This window comes from Scylla paramamosain, chromosome 42, assembly GCF_035594125.1.
Source record: "Scylla paramamosain isolate STU-SP2022 chromosome 42, ASM3559412v1, whole genome shotgun sequence".
Classification (NCBI taxonomy): Eukaryota; Metazoa; Arthropoda; class Malacostraca; order Decapoda; family Portunidae; genus Scylla; species Scylla paramamosain.
In genome coordinates, this window is record NC_087192.1 from 4150001 (window position 1) to 4173013 (window position 23013).

Here is a 23013-nt window from a genome sequence, read left to right on the forward strand (position 1 = left end):
TAACATCGCTCTCTGTCAATCCTCAACACGAGAAAATCACTGAATTGCATAAACATTACAAGTTATTTATTCATTCTATTACTGCCAGTTACAATTATTTAGTCATCTAACCTATTGCATAATTTAACCTAAGTCTTAGTTTTAAGCATCTTCCCCAACCTACTGTATATTTTTCAGTGTAACAACTGCCATATCGTCTATTATTATTATCATTCTTCTTATTATTATTACTACAGTAAAATCCCTCTTATCCGGCATTCGAGTATCCGGCAGCTTCAAGTATCCGGCACATTTTTCCCCGAGCCTTAAAATCAATAAAAAATCAATGTGTACTCATAAAATCGATTAAAATTCCCGCGCGAGGCATAATTTGTCCCCTCGCCACCAGAGCACACTGCTTCGCGCCATCCGCAGCCCACTGCACTGTGTTTACTCAGTGACTCAGTCCCGCGTGTGCACTGTTTATCGCCTGACACCTTCATCATGCCTAAAGTTGTAGAAAAGAGGAAGCGTGTTGTGCTTACACTTAAGCAGCTGATCAGATCAGCTGCTGATTAAGATCAGCAGATCTTTGTTATGGCAAGATGTGTGAGTGTAGGGTGGTGATTGTGGACATAATTTCACTTCTATTCAAGTATCCAGCATGTTGGCGATCCCGTTGATGCCGGATAAGAGGGATTTTACTGTATACGCAATATTACTGAAACTATATATCTTAAACCATACATTAAATAAAACTCAAAATACATCAAACACAACAAAGCAATCTTACATGAACAAGTGCGAAAGAGCCAGTTAAAAACCCCATTGCAACCAGACGCATACTTCATATCAACCTGACACACACACTAACATTACGTAAATCCCAGCCAGGTGCAATACTAGACTGCACTGGACACGGCACCACAAGGCACCATTGACACGCATATGGCAGACACAGCTTATCTCGAGGAGTCCTGCTATTTGTTGAGTCCAGTGTTTGTTCTGGCGATACAGCTGGATAAACTATGACCTGACCTCTCTGCCTTGCTATGAATGGTGTATGTGTGTGTGTGTGTGTGTGTGTGTGTGTGTGTGTGTGTGTGTGTGTGTGTGTGTGTGTGTGTGTGTGTGTGTGTGTGTGTGTGTGTGTGTGTGTGTGTGTGTGTGTGTGTGTGTGTGTGTGTGTGTGTGTGTGTGTGTGTGTGTGTGCCTGCCTCGGTATCAGTCCTCCTTTGAATAGTAATAAAGTGATTTCCAAGCTCTCATCTATAAATCATCTCATTGTTCTCCTGGGACATTAAAGCGCTCTCTCTCTCTCTCTCTCTCTCTCTCTCTCTCTCTCTCTCTCTCTCTCTCTCTCTCTCTCTCTTCTTATTCGGTTTATTATCTGCTAATTATTCTTTCGTTCCCTTTATCATTATCCTTCAGTAAAGGCTATTTACAGCGATTTGCTTACACCGCCCTCTCCCTCTCTCTCTCTCTCTCTCTCTCTCTCTCTCTCTCTCTCTCTCTCTCTCACGCGCCCCGTCACTCTGAAACACTCGCCGCGCCGCTTCCCTCATGAAAGAATACGAGAAAATAAAAAAAAGTAGAGAAAGAAAACACACGAAATTATAACGAGGCCTAACACTTCCGGGAACTCCAGTGAGACCTGATCCACCGAACATTTTGTATTCACTGGAAAAAATATACAAAATCCACTGGTCTTTCCACACTGACGGTCACCGATGAAAAAGTCCACCTACTCCACCACCACCGCCACCACCAGTAACACTACTATCACCGCCACCCACACTACTGTACTTGCCTTCACCCTCCACCCACCTCCTCCACCTTAGCATTAATATATTCAAGGTGTGGATCGAAGAATGGGCTTTATCAGGATTCGAACCTATGAATGAATGGGTACAAGTTCAACACCTTGCCAGTGAGCTAAGGGTGATGGTGTTGCTGAAGTTACAAATAAGAGGTTAGTAGTTTATTAATGTTATCACTATACAAATGAAACTCATCATTATCATTATCACTATCAAGAACTATGACAATAAAGAACAAATCAATAAAAAAAAACATAGTAATTTGACTTTATTCTAGAGAGAGAGAGAGAGAGAGAGAGAGAGAGAGAGAGAGAGAGAGAGAGAGAGAGAGAGAGAGAGAGAGAGAGAGAGAGAGTCATGGGGGGTCTGGCACTCCCTTCCAATGTAAACAAACAAAGTGGGGGACCTCTCCCTCATTATCCCCTCACTCTCCACTCTCCCCTCTCCCTTTCCCTCTTCTCTCCCCTCTACCTCTCCCTCTGCTCTCCCTTCTCCCCCTCTCCCCCACCAATACCTGCACACCTCGTCGCCCTCTTTCACACCTTAATATGTTCCTAAAACACACACACACACACACACACACACACACACACACACACACACACACACACACACACACACACACACACACACACACACACACACACACACACACACACACACACACACACACATTCTGGTAGTTTTCTTTTTATATTATCTTTTATTTATTATTTATTATTATTATTGTTATTATTATTATTATTATTATTATTATTATTATTATTATTATTATTATTATTATTATTATTATCATTTCCATTGTCATCATTATTATCAGCCTTAACATGTGAATCTACGCATTGCATACTCTCTCTCTCTCTCTCTCTCTCTCTCTCTCTCTCTCTCTCTCTCTCTCTCTCTCTCTCTCTCTCTCTCTCTCTCTCTCTCTCTCTCTCAGTGTTGACCTTACAAACAGTGCCACCATCACACCCATCCCTGTCACTCCACACCCCCACCCTCCCACTACCCCTTCCTCTGCTACCCCCTCCCCCTCCCCTTTGCATTGACCCCATCCCCTTTTTCCTCTCCCTGTCACCCTTCTATACATTAGCTGTAATTTTCCTACCGTGAGAGAGAGAGAGAGAGAGAGAGAGAGAGAGAGAGAGAGAGAGAGAGAGAGAGAGAGAGAGAGAGAGAGAGAGAGAGGGGGGGGGTCACACCACGCGCCATACGTAACAATAAACAAGCCAATACTGTTTTTTAATGGCCCCGGGAGTGTGTGTGTGTTTGTGCGTGTTTGTATGTCTGTGTGTACATGAGACACTTACACACCGAGAGGCCAGCCTGTGTGTACATAGCCAGACACACGTACATGAAGTAGGGCACGGGTATTGTGTGTACTTAAAGGACACACACACACACACACACACACACACACACACACACACACACACACACACACACACACACACACACACACACACACACACACACACACACACACACACACACACACCTTTGTATCTGGGAACCATTAGCTTAGGTAAGGTTAAATTATGTTAAGTTAAATTAGGTTAGTATAGAAGTATGTTAGGTGAAAGGATGGGTTAGGTTAGGTCAGGTTACGTTAGATTAGGTGAGGTAAGGTTACATTAGATTATAGGCTAGGTAAGATTACATTAAATTACGCTATGTTATGTTGGGTTAGGTAAGGTAAAATTAGGTGAGGTTGGGTTAGATTAGGTAAGGTTACGTCAGGTCAAGTTAGCGGTATCAGTGAATGAAAGGTCAATACGAAACGACCCCAAGAAATGCTATTTATGCCTCGACCATTCATCTCCTCCTCTTCAGGGCATCACCTCACCATGGCCTGTACGGATGATGTCCCGCTCTCCAGTGCCCGTATTCCCAAAAGCCTCCTTCACTCATAAAGACCATTTCCAAAAGCCACAGAGAGCATACAAGGAATTTTCATGGGTATTTCTTTAACTGATGGTCCAGAGTCCTCGTTAAAGTATCCTTAGAATTAAGAAAACACACTTGAGAATAAAAACGATTTTCATTAAACACTAAAATCATGAAAACACGCCTGAGGATAACTTGCACTGTTTTTTTTTTTTTTTCCCTCTTTTATGCTCAAGGGAGACAGACCAAAGGCAAAAATAAATTCAGGGGGAAAGAAAGACCAGATAATCGTGCCCCTATCCCTTACCCGCCAGAATGAAAAACGGGGGGGGGGAGAGAAAGAATGCAGTCCACAGTCTATTTATATATTCACTACAAGAAAGGTTCGGTAGATATGTGTTCCTCCCGCTCCTGCTGTAATAATAATAATAATAATAATAATAATAATAATAATAATAATAATAATAATAATACTGTAATAATAATAATAATAATAATAATAATAATAATAATAATAATAATAATAATAATAATAATAATATAACATTTTACGAGGCATATTAAATCTCTTCGAATAACATCAACTACTATCACATTTAATCATCCTCCTCTTCCTCTTCCGCCTCCTCCTCCTCCTCCTCCTCCTCTTCCAAGTATTGCTCATAGTCCACCATCTTATCTTCCCTCGTCCCTTTGAAATCTATAGAAGGAGGAGGAGGAGGAAGAGGAGGAGGAGGAGAACGGAGGCGTGATTATGGAAAAGAAGATAGGAAGGGAAGGTGAAGAAGGATGATAACGAGCAGGATGATGGCAAAAATGTTCTTCTTTACTAAATATATGAACTCATCTCTCCCTTCATCTCTCTTTCTCTCTCTTCCTTCTTTCCTCTTTTCTATTCAGTTCTGGGTTAGATTTTTCTTCCCATCCTTTTCCATGTTTTCTCATCTCTGTTCGTTCTATTTCTCTGCATTTTATTTTTTTTTCTTCCTTCCGTTTCTTCATTTTATCTTCTTCCTTCTTCCCGTCATTCTTCTTATCTTTTCAGTCTTATCTATATTTTTTCCAGTTTTCTCTTCTCCATTTCTCCTACTTTTCTCTTTTTTCTATTTTATTTTCCCTTCCGTTCATTACCAGAGTATATCTTCTTTCCTTCTTCTCCCTCTTTTTCCTCTCAAACTTATATTAATTTTCCTTAATTTCCTTTCCACCTTTCCTTTTTCTTTCTGTCTCCCGTTTCACTGCTTCTCGTCTCCACCTTATCTAGATTTTTTTCTATTCTATTTTCTTCTCTGCCTTTTACTTTTTACCTTTTATTTTCCTTCCTTACGCTTTATCTAAGCCTTTTCTATTTCCCTTTTCTCATTCTCTTCCTCTTTCCAGCCTCATCTCTATTTTTCTTCCCTCATTTGCTTTCCCAGGTTTGATCAAATTTTCTATGCATTCTTTTTTCTCCTCTGCCTCTCTCTTCTTTCCTCCTTTTCTCTTACATTTTTTATCTAAACCTTTCCTACCTCCATTTTCTCACACTCTTTCTCTTTCTAACCGTATCCTTGCCTTCCATTCCTCATTTCTTTCCCTCAGTTTAATTTTCCCTCTATTCCTTCTGTCTCTCTTCCTCCAGCCGTATCTCAAGTCTCATTTACGAACACTAACAAAGATAATCACGTTAACTCAATTTCTTCACCCACTTCCACCTTCCTTTCCTCCTCATTCTCCTTTTTATTTTCTTTCCTCACCGCCCCCTTTCCTTCATTTCCATCTCCACCTCATCTCACCGCTTTCCTTCCTCTTTACTCCTTTTTCCTTTCTATACTCCTTCGCGTGAACATTGAAAGACCATAGAAATTTAATCAATAAACGAATGAATAGAAAAAAAAATTGAATAATGCATGATAAGAGATATTGGATTGAGAGAGAGAGAGAGAGAGAGAGAGAGAGAGAGAGAGAGAGAGAGAGAGAGAGAGAGAGAGAGAGAGAGAGAGAGAGAGAGAGAGAGAGAGAGAGAGAGAGAGAAGGGAGGGCGGAGTAGGTGGAAGTATTGAGAGAGAGGGGAAGGGATAGAAGGAAGGAGGGAGGAAAAGAACGATGGAATGGAAGATAGAATGGATATGGAAAGAGGGAAGGAAGGAGAAGAAGAGAGACAGAAGGGAGGGATGTAGGAAACGAAAGAAGGAAGAAAGGAAGGAGAGAGGGAAGGAAGGAGGTGTAGATGGGGATACTGAGAAAGAAGAGGGAAGAGGGATAGAAGGATGGAGAAAGGGAAGAAGTAGATAGGAAGTGATGGAGGGATGGAAGAAGAGGGATTCATGGAGAGATGGAGGGATAGATGGAAGGAGGGAAGGAAAGAGCTGATGAAGGGAATGAAGAGAAGCGACGAGGGAGGGGCAGAAGGGCGGATGTATTGAGAAAGACACGGAAGGTAGGAGGGAGGGAGAGATGGAGGGAGGGAGGGAGGGAGGGAGGGAGGGAGGGAGGGAGGGAGGGAGGGAAAGATCTCAGGTGCCCCCACAGATGCTCTCGCTCCTTCAAACAATAGAGGCGGCGGTGAGAGTGAGCCTCTTGTTGGCTTATCGACTGGGCTCCCGATCCGGTTTCATCTAATGGCGGGCGTGTGTTGTGTATGGGGCTGTTGATGCTGTAGAGGCTGTTGAGGTGGTGGTGGTGGTGGTGGTAGTGGTGGTGGTAGGAATGGGTGAATTCTGTGGTGGTTTTTAAATTGTAGTATTTTCCTTTCTTTCTTTTTCATATTTCTCTGCATTTCTCTAGCCTCTCTCTCTCTCTCTCTCTCTCTCTCTCTCTCTCTCTCTCTCTCTCTCTCTCTCTCTCTTCTTGAGGTTAATTTTCCTTCCTTTCATAACCAACGCATATATCTCTTCTCCTTCTACAGTAGTTCTAGAGACAGCTGTTGCAGTTGATCGTAATTGTAATCCCCCCAAAAAAAAAAATAAGAACTTAACAAAATAAGGAAAGCTACAAAAAGAAAAAAAATTAGTACAACACGCGGTAGTCCCTCTACAAAACATATCTATCTACAGTACTTCCACTTATCATCTACAGCCATAAATTTGTCTAATATTCTATTAAACCCCTCTATTGACTGCAGCGGTAGCGGCGGTGGTGGTGGTGGTGGTGGTGGTGGTGGTGGTGAGAGTGATGAAGTTTTAAAAGAGACGTCGTGTGTTGTGGTCCTAGTGGCTGTAGTTGGAAGTGATCATAATGGTGGTAGTGCTATTGAGAGTGGTGGTGGCAATGAAAGCTGTCTTGCAGTGGTTGTACAGGCTCTAGTGGCTGTTGACTGTACTGGTGGTGGTGGTGGTGGTGGTGGTGGTGGTGGTGGTGGTGTAAGACGTAAACACAATAAGGGAATATAATTTTTGACGCGAGAACTCGAAAGATGAAAAAAAAAAAGCGTACTAACATGACAGTGATGAGAAAAAGAAAAAAACAGACTACAGCAGAAAGAAAAAGAAAAAAATATAGAAAGAGACACTATATAAAGAATAATTAAGGTTGCAGCCAGATGGTACTTTCATCCTAACCTCGCCCTTTGACTCCAAAAGCTTTACATATCAAGATGAATGGAAGAATAAGACATAGATAAAACCAGGACAGGGTGACGAAGTTGAGTTAAGGTAACAGCCAGATGGTCCTTTTCACCCTAAGTTCACCCTATGCCTCTAAAAGCCTTATATTTGTACTTTAAACTCCCACACACGCCCCGAAAACAAAGCCAGGCTGACCCCCCACAAGCCAGTCGACGCTGCTCAGGAGGGGGCGAGTGGGTGGGTGGAGGGGGAAGGAAAGGGAGAACCATGCAACGGGATGCGTGTGGTGAGGGGGTGAGGAGAGAGAGGGAGGAGAAAGAGGGAGAAAGGGAGGGGAAAGACGAGAGTGGGTGGAAGAAGAGCTGGAGGAAAGAGAAGGAGGAGAAAGAGGAGGAAGAGTGGGTGGATGAAATTTGAGGGTAGAAAGGAAAGGAGATGAAAAAAAGGAAAGTTTTCAAAATGAGGGAAGAAGGAAGACGAAAAAGATGCTGAGAGTTTAAAGAAAAAGTAAGAGGAGGAAGGGTGGCGAGCGAGGGAATAAAAAGAAAAGAGGAAGGAAAGTGTGGGTGAAGAAAGGCTGACGATAGAGATAGAAAAAAATGAAAATTGCTTGGAAAGAAAAGAAGAGAAGGAAAGGAGAAAAGGGAGCGTAAATAAAGAAGGAAGAAAAAGAAAACAAAAGTGAACGAAGGAAGATGAGAATGGAGAGAGAAGGAAGGCGATGAAAAGTGAAGATCTTAAGAAAAAAAAGTGAAAGGAAAAGGACAGGAGAAGGAAAGAGCGGATGCAGGGAAGAGGAGAATAAAAAGGAGGGGAAAAGGAGATGAAAAAGTGAGTGAAGGAAAGGAGGACATGAAGGAAAGGAAGGATGAGGAAGGAGGGAGAAGGAGCGCCAGCAATGTGTAATTGGCTCTTTTTTCACCCTTTACTTCTGCACGTGTCTTGGATTAGCCTACATATGGCGAGGCACGTGCAGCTCTCTCTCTCTCTCTCTCTCTCTCTCTCTCTCTCTCTCTCTCTCTCTCTCTCTCTCTCTCTCTCTCTCTCTCTCTCTCTGCACGTATTTTCTTTACGCTCGTAATTAATTGCTAATTACGAAGTTATCTTCTTCGTACAGAGTCTAAGAGAGAGAAGGAAAAAGAAGGGAAGGGAAGGGAAGGGAAGGGAAGGGAAGGGAAGGGAAGGGAAGGGAAGGGAAGGGAAGGGAAGAGAAGGGAAGGTAAGGGAAATTAATAGAAAAGGAAAAATGGAAGGGAAGGATAATGAAGGCAAGGAAAAGGAAACAAAGAAAACAAAGGGACAGAAAAGGAAGAGAAGGGAATGGAAGGGAAGGAGAGTGAAGACAAGAAAAAGAAAGAGAAAGCAAGGAAAGGAGAAGAGAAGGCAAGGCAATAAATAGGAAAAAGTCAGATAAATGAAGGAAAAGCACGGAATAAAAGGGAATGGGAAGGGTGAGAGAATGCAGGAGAAGAGAAAGGAAGGAGAGGGAAGGAACTGCAAAGGAAAGAGGGGACGAATAATACTGAAATAAAACAACAATATAAATGCGAATAGAATTAAAGAAATAAATGCAAATATTAGATACAGAGAAAGAGAGAGAGAGAGAGAGAGAGAGAGAGAGAGAGAGAGAGAGAGAGAGAGAGAGAGAGAGAGAGAGAGAGAGAGAGAGAGAGAGAAATAGATAAATATACAGATAGATCGATAGATAAACAGATTGCTTAAGTTTTAAATAGGAACAAACAACACGTGGCAGTCTAAATGAACACGATAACACACACACACACACACACACACACACACACACACACACACACACACACACACACACACACGCCATTCATAGTCCCTCTCCCTCTCTCCCTTCCCCTTCCCCTCGGACTCCTTCACCCTGCACAGAACAAAAACTATATTTCAGCACACACCCGCGCCTTATATTCAAATGCAAATACCAATAATCCCATTAGAAGAATTCTCTCTCTCTCTCTCTCTCTCTCTCTCTCTCTCTCTCTCTCTCTCTCTCTCTCTCTCTCTCTCTCTCTCTCTCGTTTCCTCTTCCTGCTGGCCCCACCCTCACTCACCGCCGCGCCACCACAGATATGCGGGCCAACGTTGCCATCTCAGCTAGTCTTAACCATACACACACACACACACACACACACACACACACACACACACACACACACACACACACACACACACACACATGATGACGTTGATAAGCGTGTTTTGGTTTGTATGCATGCTTGTGTTATATAACTTTATCCTCATCTTCTTCTTCTTCTTCTTCTTCTTCTTCTTTTTCTTCTTCTTCTTCCTGTTCCTCATCCTGCTTTTTTTTTGTTTGTTGTTGTTGTTGTTGTTGCTGGTGGTGGTTCTGGTGGTATTTTTGTTGTTGTTGTTGTTGTTGGTGGTGGTGGTGGTGTTTGTTGTTATTGTTGTTGTTGTTGTTGTTGTTGTTTCTTCTTTATCCTTTTTTCGTCTTCTTTTTCTCTTCCTTCTCCTCCTGCTGCCATTATTGCCTATATTTCTTACATTACCTCCTTCTTTCATCTCCTCCTCCTCCTCCTACTACTACTACTACTACTACTACTACTACTACTACTACTACTACCACCATAACCACCACCACCATCACCACCAGCACCACTACCAACAGCAAAACTTAACAGCACCAAGATAATTTAACTACACAACTTCAAACACCTTTCTATTAACCAGCCTGTACTTTCCTGCATTGCCAGCATAGCGAAGCGGGAGGGGAGGTGAGGGGTTGCTGGCGTGACGCACGTGGTACAATTCACGGTGCTCTTAATAGAAGGCCACGTAATGAAAGACGCGGCGAGGGAGTAACACGAACAGGCTGGGCATTCGGTAATTTTAGAGCAGTGAGCGATGCGTGGCGAGCAGCACCCGTAGATCTGAGTCCTGGAGGTGACTTTTCTCCCTCCAGCTAAGAGTTATATGCATGCCAAGTTGTATGCATGGTCACAGTGAAGAGGGAGAGACAGGGATAGGTAGAGAGGTAGTTTGTTAGATAAGTAGATAGATAGATAAATAGATAGATAGATGAATAGATAGATAGATTGATTGTGAGAGAGAGAGAGAGAGAGAGAGAGAGAGAGAGAGAGAGAGAGAGAGAGAGAGAGAGAGAGAGAGAGAGAGAGAGAGAGAGAGAGAGAATGTACAGTTAATTTTACCTTTTCTCGGCTACGTAACAAATTAATTATGGTGCTTTAGAACAAAAATAAGTTTCTAAGGAATTTTAAGTACTGATTATGGGGGAAAAAAATATCTGGCGGTGAAAGGATTAAGTCAATCAATGCCAACATGAATCCTTTTGTAGCCACAGTACGAGTTTAATTCTATTCTGGGTATAGTAAAAGGACTTTCTTTAAAGTGAAGGTAAAATTTCTTTATAATCAAGCGGTTAAACTTAATCTCTCGTTCCTCATTCAGTATAGTTCTGACTTCTGCTTTTCCTCCTGCCTATGACTTGAATAAAAATAAAAATAAAAAATAAAAATAAAAAAAAAGTCTACCACCTTCTAACAACTGACAATACATTCCTTTTATCAAAGCATGAAGTACAAGCTAAGCAAATGATAAGTATTACATCTCTCTCCTCACCAAACACACTCACACACACAGCAAATCCCGAGGCACGACTGTTATGTTCACTGGGACGTGTGGTGTGATGCAACAAGACGCCCCGGCACGCGATTGACGCCTCCCTGCCCCACCAACACACAAGGGCCACTTTATAGTTTTGTTCTGGTACTCAGGTTATATTTTACTGCACTGTGTTACCCGTTTTCTATGCCAGGATAGTTAGGAGAGTCGTTTATGTTTAGCTGTGGCGCGTGTGTTATCTTGAATTGGCGCTTTAATTGGGGTGAGAGAGGAAAAAAAGGAGGGAGGGAGGGGGAGAGGAGAGAGAGAGAGAGAGAGAGAGAGAGAGAGAGAGAGAGAGAGAGAGAGAGAGAGAGAGAGAGAGAGAGAGAGAGAGAGAGAGAGAGAGAGCAACATCATATACTTCTAAGTACAACAACAACAACAATAACTACTACCACCACTACCACCACCACCACCACTACCACCAGCACCACCAGCACCACCACCACCACCACCACTACCACCACCACCACCTCCATAAACTAGCGGGAAATTCAAGGGCGGAGCGGTCAATATTATGTGGGCGGAGCGGCGACCCTAATTACCGTTGACAGAAGGAATAATTTGGCGCGTCAACACGACCACGGCGAATTGTCTTGCACGTGAAGATGGAATTTCTGGGAGAGTTAATTGAGTCTCTCTCTCTCTCTGTCTCTCTCTCTCTCTCTCTCTCTCTCTCTCTGTTAGTTTGATTCTTTAGCACATGGAAAAGGAAAAAATAAATAAATGGTGTGATAAAATAAAAGAAAGGAAACCGTAATCTCTCTCTCTCTCTCTCTCTCTCTCTCTCTCTCTCTCTCTCTCTGTTAGTTTGATTCTTTAGCACATGGAAAAGGAAAAAATAAATAAATGGTGTGATAAAATAAAAGAAAGGAAACCGTAATCTCTCTCTCTCTCTCTCTCTCTCTCTCTCTCTCTCTCTCTCTCTCTCTCTCTCTCTCTCTCTCTCTCTCTCTCTTCTAGTTCCACTCCCTTAACACGTAAAAATGAAGAAAACAATATGGAAAAAGCTAAAAAAAAAGCAGAGAGAGAGAGAGAGAGAGAGAGAGAGAGAGAGAGAGAGAGAGAGAGAGAGAGAGAGAGAGAGAGAGAGAGACGCCCCCAGGAATCCAAGCCAATTCACGCAACGAATCTCAACTCGTATTCCAACCCACCTGCCGCCCGCCGCCGATGAGGGACGAGGCAGCGACAATGGCCACACCTGTACTCACCTGTGGGAAGAGATAGGTAACAGAAATTAGTGTACAGGTGAAGAAATAAAGGTGCTGAGGGGCAAAAAATTAATAGATAGAATGCGGTGATTATTAGAAGTGGCATTATGTGGATTAGATCATGATGAAGCGAACTGAAAAAGTGAGCTTGATAAAGAGTAAAAGGGAAGGGAAGGGAAGGGAAGGGAAAGGGATGGGATGGGAAGAGAAAAGAAGGTGAAATGAGAAAGAAAACACAAAAAAATTGAGGTAAAGGGAAAGAGAAGACAAAATAACAGATCATAATAAAAGAGAAGAGATAAGAAAAAAGGGAGAGGGAAGGGGAAAAAAAAGGCAAAAGAGAGGAGAGAGAGCGAGAGAGAAAAAGAGAAAATAACACAAAAAAAAAACACACACACACACGGACACACAAACCATAACACACTATTCAGAAAAAAAGGAAAGAAAAGAAAAGAAAAAAAAAACTACAAAACTACAGAAAGCAACCAATTTTTTCTCTTTTTTTACACTACATGTGCTTCTATGTCCGTATATGTGTTTGTATGTTTGTATGTACAGTAACTGAGGAAGGTCGAAAATGAAACATGACAAAAAGGAAGAATGAACAGCAGCAGAAGCAGAAGCAGGAGCAGCAGTGGCGGCGATTGTGGGTCTGTACAGCAGGTGGCAGCGCTGCGAGTGTTAGGTTTGGACCAATCAACTCAAGTGACTGGAAGAACTGCTAGCGAGGAAAAAGGAAGCGGATATGTACAAGAAAATAAAAGAGAAATAGAAAAAAAAATAGCGGTATAACACGAATGGAGGGCCTAGAGAGAGAGAGAGAGAGAGAGAGAGAGAGAGAGAGAGAGAGAGAGAGAGAGAGAGAGAGAGAGAGAGAGAGAGAGAGAGAGAGAGAGAATGAGGAAAAGGGAGATAACAGTGAGGCTGTCCGCTGCTCTTACATAATCAATACTGTGAATTTCATTGTGGTGGTGATGGTGGTGGTGGTCGAGGGAAGACGGGGAAGTTGGGTAGGGGGAGGGGGAGAGAGAGAGAGGAAGGACTCTCATTCTTCAATTTTCAAGTTCCTGATTATATTGTTAAGAGAGAAAGAGAGAGAAAAAAAAACGAACTTGTATATCGAAAAACATGCAGCAGTTATTCCTAAATACAACAACAACAACAACAACAACAACAATGATGATAGGTAATAATAATTCCTCTCTCCATCCCCAATTTCTTATCAGTGAAGCTTAATAAATACAACTGAATCGCAAACACACACACACACACACACACACACACACACACACACACACACACACACACACACACACACACACACACACACACACACACACACACACACACACACACACACACACACACACACACACACACACACACACACACACATTAAAATAAAATAAAGACAATTACAGATTTCGATATGATATGAAATCTACCAAAAAAGTGATAGAATTCTTTATACGAGAGAGAGAGAGAGAGAGAGAGAGAGAGAGAGAGAGAGAGAGAGAGAGAGAGAGAGAGAGAGAGAGAGAGAGAGAGAGAGAGAGAGAGAAAAATAACACAAACTATTTTATATGACTCCCAGTTTTTGCCACATCCCGTGAGGCGTGGCGGCAAAAGGTGGAGGTGACGCTGTCTTGTCGGGGAAAAATGTGTCGGTGTTGAGTGCAGGGTAAAGATATTTTAATTATGAAGAGAGAGCATCGGTGCGGTGGTGTCAAGGTTGCTGTGTGACCTTATCCTTTCCTCTTAAAAAAGAAGAAAAAAAAAAACGTTTAATTTCGACAGGTTTTTGTCTCCCTCCGAAGCATGTTAGTGAGCAGTGGGTGGCAATTATGAGTCGTGTGTTCCGCGGTGGTGCCTCGCTGTGGTGATTGCAGGTGCAGGTTATTGCTGGTACTGGTGGTTCTGCTGGTGCTGGCGGTACAGTAAACACGTCACCTGAGTGGCCGGCCGAAGTGCGTGTAAATTTTCGCCATCACCTGACCGTTTTGTTTCGATCACAAGTCTTCTGTCCAACCAAACTTTGTGGATTGGTTTAAGTGGAAAACCCAGTCCATCATTGCTCGTTAGAACTGAACTGTAAGCCAGAAACACACTATTACATGCCTCTACTTTATAGGTTGAAGCTGTATGGAAGAATAAAGCTGTATAGTAGTAAATGCAGCGTAACCAGCTGTCAGTGTTCTAAAATACCCATATAACAAAAAATAATAATAAGCCACAAAAATTGAAAGTGTTTCTGAACATCAGTGTGGCGCCGAGTTTCTATCTTGGTGGCATGACGGGAAGCCTCGCCAAACGTCATTTTGCTGCCGCTGTTGACGTCGCTGAGCAATCCTGGTGATCACACGCACCAGCACATCAAAGACCCCGACACGCCGCCGTCACCGTCTGCTGCCTCCTACCGCAGACGAAAGCTGTGCCGCTGCCTGGCGCTGGCTGGTGGTGGTGGTGGTGATGCTGCTATTAGTGGAGGTGGTGGTGGTGCTGTGTTTGGCGGCATGAGGCAGCCGGTGCGTTGGACTAACATCACACCGAGTGCCGCAAAACAGACACTCCCTCATCGCCGCTCTGAAGCAGCCTCGTCAAAAATATCTGTGGCCAGGAAAAGCATCGATGCCCGGAAATTACTCGCGGGAATTCTTTCGGTACAGCGGCAGCGCGACCCACGACCTGCTGTGCTGAGCCGGTGAGGGGATGACGATGTTTGACGCGCACCACTGTTCCAGGAGGCGCATTGGTGCCGCGACACTCCGCCGAATACTCAAATGCTGAAAACATAGGCTTACTTTTATTCACGAACAAACAATTCCACGCTCACAGTCAAGAGTGAATGGATTCGGTCTGAAAGACCTCGTGTGTCGGTGCCTCGTGGACAACACACCTGCCACCCGCCTCTCATGTGTCGCTGCCCCAACAAGTGCTCCTATACCAACACAAACAATATTTCGCTGCATGGTAAGCTTTCGTAAGCCAGCCACAGTCATGGTTCCAGAGTAAGCTTCAGTGAGAGGCCTGTTATGCCTATAAAGGGCAGTTACTCCCACCAGCCACTCCACAGCACTGCACCAGCCATGACACAAAACTTTTCATCCAGCATTTCCTCCACACACAGCCTGCTCTTCCCACCACTCACCAATACCATCACAGTGGCTCCATTCTGCGGCGCTTCCCTTCCATTCTTTGTACTACGGTCATATTTTTAGCTTCAAGTTCACTTTATTTTACTGTATAAACATGTTTGTAGCTTAGCAAATTTGGAATATCGCTCTTTATCACACTGGGGTTGCATCGCTAAATCCAGTGAATCAATCAAATTCTGCTCCCTTCCCCTTCATGACCCTTCCAAGTGATACCCATCTCCTGCACTGAAACTAATGTCCACAAGCCACTTTTTTCCCCCTCCCCTTCCATTCCACATCGACAACAATCCGTCCCCATCCCTTGCACGAATGTTCCTCTCCCATCCATTCCCTTTCTCTATCCCCATTCCACTCCCTACCAACCAAACCCTATCACCCCACACAAATGTCTCTTTTTTCTCCCCCTCCCCCTTCCCATTCACACTCCCCGTCAAGAAAACCCCTTCCCGTCTTCCCTTCCCCCTGAAATATTCCCCTGCCGTCCTTTCCCACCTTCCATTTCCTTCCCACTGTCCATTCCCTTCCCCTTCCCCTGTCGCTGGTCGTCACTGGGCCCTCTCCTCACCCCGGCCTTGTCTCCTCCATCACAGCTTTCCTCCCCATTCCGCACTAAGCCACTGACCCGCCGCCGCTGCGTCAACGAAATGGACAAGGAGGAGGAGGAGGAGGAGGAGGAGGAGGTACTGTTTGTGACGATGGTAGAGGACACAGAAAGAGGACGCAGCAGAGGAGGGAAAGACAGGGTGGGGGAAGGGGGCAAGAATGATCACCACCACCACCACCACCACCACCACCACCACCACCACCACCAAAACTTCCAACATGGTCAGGATTTTCTTCCTTAGGGGGATTTGGAAGAAGATGGAAGGGAAGACACCGCATGGAAAACAAGAACAACAAAGAGAAGTACACAAACTCCTACAATGATTCAAACAACAACAAACAACAACAACAACGACAACAACAACAATTATTATTACCACCACCACCACCACCAACACAACCAAAAACAATAACAACACCATTCAACACCAGCAACACAAAGTAGCACGACTGACACTCCCCTAAATCACACACACACACACACACACACACACACAAATCGACCAATAAATACACGCACAAGAAAAACGCAAAACAAGTAAGTCTCCACGCTTGTCCGGACGCCAGCCACACATCACAGCACGCAATACACTCCCACTCTCTCCAACTCCCTCTTCCTCTCTTCCTCTATTCTCCATTTTCCTTCCTTCATTATACATTATTATGAAACACTTCCACGCCTCACCTCAACAGCTTTCAAAGGGCTCTAGATAATTTTACAGTTTTTTTAAGAGTGCCTTTTTTTTATTTATATATTTTTTTTTACTTTTTACGTTTCTAGCGACAGATTAACAAGACTTCCACATTATCAAATGGAGAAACACTCTTGAGAATCCGGTTTATCATTTCTGTGGCCTCTGAAAATAGTCATGGTGAAGTTTCGTGGTTTTTAAAAAGAGTGTTTTTACGTTTCTAGTGACAGATTAACGAGACTTCCACATTGTGAACTGGAAAAACGCCCTTGAGAACCCGTCTAATTATCATTGTGGCCTCCTAACATAACCGTGGTGAGAGAACACAGTGTTTCAGAATACAGGGCTTTTTTTGTCCCACTTCCAAGCACACATTCATTCCTTATTGTCTGCCTTACATATATTCCCCTCATGCATCACCAGCTCTCCCCTTATCACCCTTCGTCCTTGAAACCGCAGAGTTCTCCTTAGTTTCCCCTCGGGTTTCTTTCCTTGAAGTGGTGGTTTGCCCTAAAGATGCCTAATGAGCACTTAGCGTACACCCTCTCATGTCCTTTGTTGCTGCCTTATTGCCTATTACATGGCGCCGCTTTTTACACACTCGTCTTATCCGTCAATTAGAGGAAGACCGCGTCCCCGTCACTTGTATGGCTTGTCGCTGAAACCTTGGGGATGACACGATAGTCTTGCTTGTGTGTGTGTGTGTGTGTGTGTGTGTGCTGTATGGATACGTATGTGAATGTGAGTGTGTGTATAATAATAATGTATAGTTAAGATATGTTTCGTAATGTTTTTGGTATTTTTTGTGTGTGTCTTAGTGTTTAGTATTAATTTTGGTGTTTTAACGTCTATTCTGCATCCGTGGATTTTTTGTGCATTTGTTTCACTTCAGTCATTTTCTTTGTGGCTTTTTTATAATGTTTTTTTTTTCTTTTATTAGCATTTAATTCATGCATCATGTTGTTTTGTGGTCAATAAATTATCTATCTATTTGTGTGTGTGTGTGTGTGTGTGTGTGTGTGTGTGTGTGTGTGTGTGTGTGTGTGTGTGTGTGTGTGTGTGTGTGTGTGTGTGTGTGTGTGTGTGTGTGTGTGTGTGTGTGTGTGTGTGTGTGTGTGTGTGTGTGTGTGTGTGTGTGTGTGTGTGTTTAATGCACAAAATAAGCAGATCAAGGACAAAACTTAAGAAAAAATGTCCGCTACTTCTCTCTCTCTCTCTCTCTCTCTCTCTCTCTCTCTCTCTCTCTCTCTCTCTCTCTCTCTCTCTCTCTCTCTCTCTCTCTCTCTCTCAAGAAAAAATGAGAGAAAATAAAGAAATACTAAGAGCGAACATATTCAGGTTTGGAGGTGTCTTCAAACTCCTCTCTTAAACAAGGTGAAGTCGTAGGAAGGAAAGAAATAAAAATTCAAAGTATTAAATATGTGTGCGGATGAATATGAGTGAGAAATACGCATGGATATTTATTTTATGTTTATTCATAGGTACAAGGGCTGTATAAGTATGTTTATGCATATACGTGTATGTGATTAAGCATATGTACAGAAATGTATATATATGTATGTTATATGTATGGATATGAATGATGTATACTTTGGACAAACACACACACAGACACACACACACAGCTCAATAACCCTCACTAAAATACAAGTTTGTTTTATTCTGAAAAAAATTGCATGTTTGTGCTGAGATTGTTTAAAGTCAAAACGTACAATTTTTCTTTTACGATTTATAAATTATTACTCCCAACTTCCTCAAACTTCCTCACTTACTCACACGCTTTTCTACATAATGTTTTTCTTCTCCTACTCCTCCTCCCTCCTTCCTCCTTCCTTCTTTCCTTCCTTTCTCCCTTCCTCCTTTTTCTTCCTCCTCGTTAGCCAATTGTCTTCTTATCTCCATCCTTTCCTCTTTTTATTTAACATTTACTTTCCATTCTCTCCCTTCCTATCTCTCCATCTCCCTCTCTTTCTCTTTCCTTATCTGTCACCCTCCATTATCTCTCTCTCTCTCTCTCTCTCTCTCTCTCTCTCTCTCTCTCTCTCTCTCTCTCTCTCTCTCTCTCTCTCTCTCAAAAGGAAAAAAATAGACCCCATCCTCGAAGTCACATACAGTACAAAGCTTCATATGTTTTTATTCTCTCTCTCTCTCTCTCTCTCTCTCTCTCTCTCTCTCTCTCTCTCTCTCTCTCTCTCTCTCTCTCTCTCTCTCTCTCTCTCTCTCTCTCTCTCTCTCTTATACACACAGTGGAGGAAAAACTGAGGAGGAAAAAAAGAAGTTTTAATAGAGCCATGTTTAGTGAGGGGAGAAAAGAGGAAGGAATCTCTCTCTCTCTCTCTCTCTCTCTCTCTCTCTCTCTCTCTCTCTCTCTCTCTCTCTCTCTCTCTCTCTCTCTCTCTCTCTCTCTCTCTCTCTCTCTCCCAAGTCCCTAACTACCGCGGGGTAATAAGGTAAAATAGAGTCACCAGCCTGGAAACACAATGGCTAATCCTTAAGTTTAGTCCCGCACACACTCAAGTACCGCACACACACACACACACACACACACACACACACACACACACACACATACACACCATTCGCTCTTTCAATTTCTGTCCCTTTTTTTCTCTCTCTCCTTGACGCAAAATACGAAATGTTCGGAATTCAAGAGTCAGAGGAGAGAAAAGTATGAAAAAAAAAAGATTTCTCACCTTGGCAACAAGAACTATGAGGTGTTCTGATGAGGAGAGAGATAGGGAGAGAGAGAGAGAGGGAGATGGGGGAGGAAAGGGAGGGGAAGAAGGTTTACGGGGTTGGGGAGAGGGAGGAATGGATAACGGAGTGGTGGACTGGGGGACAGACAGGGAGGGAGGGAGGGATGAGGGAGGGGAAGGGAGGGAGGGAAAGAGGGAGGGAGGCTTGGGATGACCGCCAACTGCGAATCAATGGCTGGAAACTGAAGACTTTCTAAAGAGGAGAAATGGGAATATAACAGTCAGCTCACCACATTGGTCGTCCAGCCCTGCCTGTCCTGCCCTGTCTGTCCTGTCCAGCCTCTCAGCCTTCACTCCTACCAACACACTGCCCTCTGCTTTCCTGGTCAGTTCCTCTCTTAGCCTTGAGTCCTGTTAGCGACCTACTGTTTACTGTCTTGCTTTTCATCTTGGTATTTATTTTTACTGCTAACACACTGCTGGTTTTCTTCTCTGCCCCTCACGTAATCTTGAGTCATATTAGCTACACACTGCTTTCCTATCATGCTTTTCCTGTTTTGTCGTTATTCCTGGTAACACAGTACTTTATGCCTTCAGCCATTTCAACGATAGATTGCTTTGCTATCGTGTCTTCCTACTGCTGATATTGTGACATAATGATTTCCTTTCCTGCTTCTCTTAATTCTTGTTCTTGTTTTCTTGTTGCCAGTACAATGCTTACTGTGGTCTTACTCTTCCCATTTCTTAGTCTTCATTCATGCAGGGACCTTGTTTTCCTACTCTGTTTCTCTTGGTCTTTACTGCCGCTACCAAGTGCTGACGCGTCCCCTTCCATCTGTTCCTGCAGGCCTCAATACTACCACCACTGTCACCCAGCCAGCTGTAATCTTTCTCCCTCCACCACATCCTGACAAATAGCACTCCCACGGCCACTGCAGTGCAACGTCACCACCAACTCTGTACTGTCACTTTGTACTTGTCACTATCGCAAAATCATCACTATTTGCTTGACTTCACCACCAACACCACCACCACCATCACCACACCCTCACCGCAATATCACTGCCAGCACTGTCTTGCCCTAAGTAACGTGAGACAAGACATGAATTATGGAGACGGAAAACAAAAACCACATGCAATCTATATTCTCTTTACGAACTTCCGTCATCAGATAGCAATTCGCTTGGCCACTTCGGGAAGCAAAACTGTAATTCGGAATACAAAGTTTCCGTTCACGTGTTCTTTTCCTACTTTACATGCAGCCGGCGACACGTCTCTCCTCCAGTCTTCCTTTACTCCTGTAAGACCACAGGCAAGAACAGAAAGAGAAAGAAGAAAAAACACACACAAGACTCAAGCTCACCACACACTTTGCCTGAGATAGAGAGACGTGTAACACAACCCCTTCGTCCTCACCACTTAACACTCACCACCACGCCACTACACGCACCACGCGGGCTCATTGTGACGGTCGTTCCGCAAGGTGAGCATCTTGTCCTGTTTTTCTGCGTGCCTGCGAGAGACAGGTAAGCAGGGCAGGAAGGAGGACGCGGGTCGGCAGCGGGGTGTGTTTGCAAGCAGTTCGCGCGTGTCTAGGATGCTGCAGGGGGTGAGGGCCATGCAGGGGAGTGCGCCAGGAGAGTGCTAATGTCCCTGCTTCGTGGGTCTTTCAGTTTCTCGAGGCTTGGGATCTGATGCAGTGGATGTGCTTCAGACAATACTTGCTTCCTGTGTTACTTGGTTGTTTTGGCATGAGGGGATGTCTAGGTGGGGGTGGGGGGGAGGAGGAGGAGGAGGAAGAGGAGGAGGAGGAAGTGGTGGTCGAGGAGCAGAAGGAGCAGGAGGAGGAGGAAGAGGAGGAGAAAAACAAATAGCTATAGATCTTTTGGTTCTTGTCAGGCTGTCAGATGATGAAGAAAATAGAAGTTTAAACAGGATAGGTTGCCGCGACGGAAAGATTAGAAGTGTAGGGAGGAGGAGGAGGAGGAGGAGGAAGAGAGAGTTATATAGAATTACACAGAATAATCAAACAACAAAAGACCTTGATGTCTTTCTATATTTGTTTGGGAACAAATTCAAACAAACTGCTTGGTAAAGAGGCAGGATGGTAAAGCAGAAGGAGAGAGAGAAATATGATAAAGAGGAGGAGGAAGAAAAAGAATAATTATGACGTTGATGATGACAAGAAGGAAGAAGAGGAGGAGGAGCAGGAGCAGGTAACAAGACAAAGCACTAAGGTCCCTACACATCCCGCCCGCTAGGCCTGGTGAGGGGAAGGCGCGCCCAATAAGGTGTTGTCTTCGTAAAAAATGTTTGGGTTTGTGATACGCTTTCTTTCTGATCAGAACGTGGTGGTGTTGGTAAGGCCTAACATTCTCTCTCTCCTCTCTCTCTCTCTCTCTCTCTCTCTCTCTCTCTCTCTCTGGTCACGGGGGGATACACAAGCGGTGTGACAAAAACAAAACGTAAAGTGAGGAACGCTGTCCAGTGCTCAGCGGGCGGTGTTTGCGTCGCGGCGCGGCAAGCACACTAACTATTCGTCGTCTTTTTACTGGAACCTGATCGCTGCTGCATGGAAAGCGTTCTTTGTCTTTCATGTAATATTACCTCCCTTTCCCGAATAACCACTCATGTTTTCCTCGGCAGCGCCCCATCCCGGCGCGGACCGTGACGCCCTGACAGTCGCTGGACGTGCCGCCACCCGTGGACGGCGGCGGCACAAAAGGGAGCGTCAGGAGTCAGTCATCCAGGGAATAAAGCAGTCCTCGGTGCGTCAGGCCGCCAGTCATCCCTGCAGGACGCACACGACCCACACCAGCCCGCTGCCCCGAGGTGGCCCGGGGGGCGGGGGCGGCAGAGGCAGCGGAAGGGATCGACAAAGGCCCGCAGGTAAAAATCCCAAGTAATTACTCCCCGGCTGACCGACGCTGAGGGGCGGCGCGGCCCTGGGCCATCAGGAGCCAATCACGACACAATCCTCGCACTGGACGACCAATCACGACCTAATAAGTACACCTCCACTACACTAAGACTACGTCAGGGATGTGTGTGTGTGTGTGTGTGTGTGTGTGTTAGAATATATATATATATATATATATATATATATATATATATATATATATATATATATATATATATATATATATATATATATATATATATATATATATATATATATATATATATATATATATATATATATATATATATATGAAAGATTCAATGTTTTATTTATCTATTTATTTGCCTCTTTAATTTATTTTTTCTATTTTCGATGTCATTTTATGATAAAAAATACGAAGCATTTTCCTGCTATCACGGGATGCAGTTTCCGCGCCGCGAAGCGTGATACTGAACGAGGCTCTGGCCAGACGAGCACGCCACCATGCATGGGCGGCGTGGCGTGCTGCGGGCCGCGGCACGCGTGGCCACGGCTGCCTGCTGGCGAGTCCCGGCGTGGTGCAGGTTTACTATTCTCTGCTGTGAAGCATCAGACAGAGGAAGGTTCAGGTTTGGTGGGCGAAAAATTCATAAAGCTTCCGAACACACACCAGAGGAAACGCCTTGGTTTAGAAGAGGACGCCTCCTTGACTGCCTTCCGCTCAATGGATGGAGAACATTTCAAGAATGAAGACATCAACAGCCGTGTCTGCGTGGCGCGCTGGCCAGCTGGTGCAGGCTGCCGTGCAGGGTTTGTCCTTACTTTGTAGTACTCGACATCTGTGTGTTGCTTTGACTACATGAATAAAACAC

At 44.0% G+C, this 23013-nt stretch overlaps 1 protein-coding gene across 1 annotated transcript in view; it reads right to left on the reverse strand.

The window, feature by feature from the left end:
* The window catches only part of LOC135093370 (mitoguardin-like), a 63379-nt gene extending 43806 nt beyond the window's left edge, over positions 1 to 19573 (reverse strand). Inside the window, exon 1 of the mRNA XM_063992619.1 lies at positions 19551 to 19573. The gene's annotated coding sequence lies outside the window, so the exon portion shown is untranslated. The remainder of the gene's footprint in view (positions 1 to 19550) is intronic.
* Positions 19574 to 23013: the final 3440 nt, after the last annotated feature.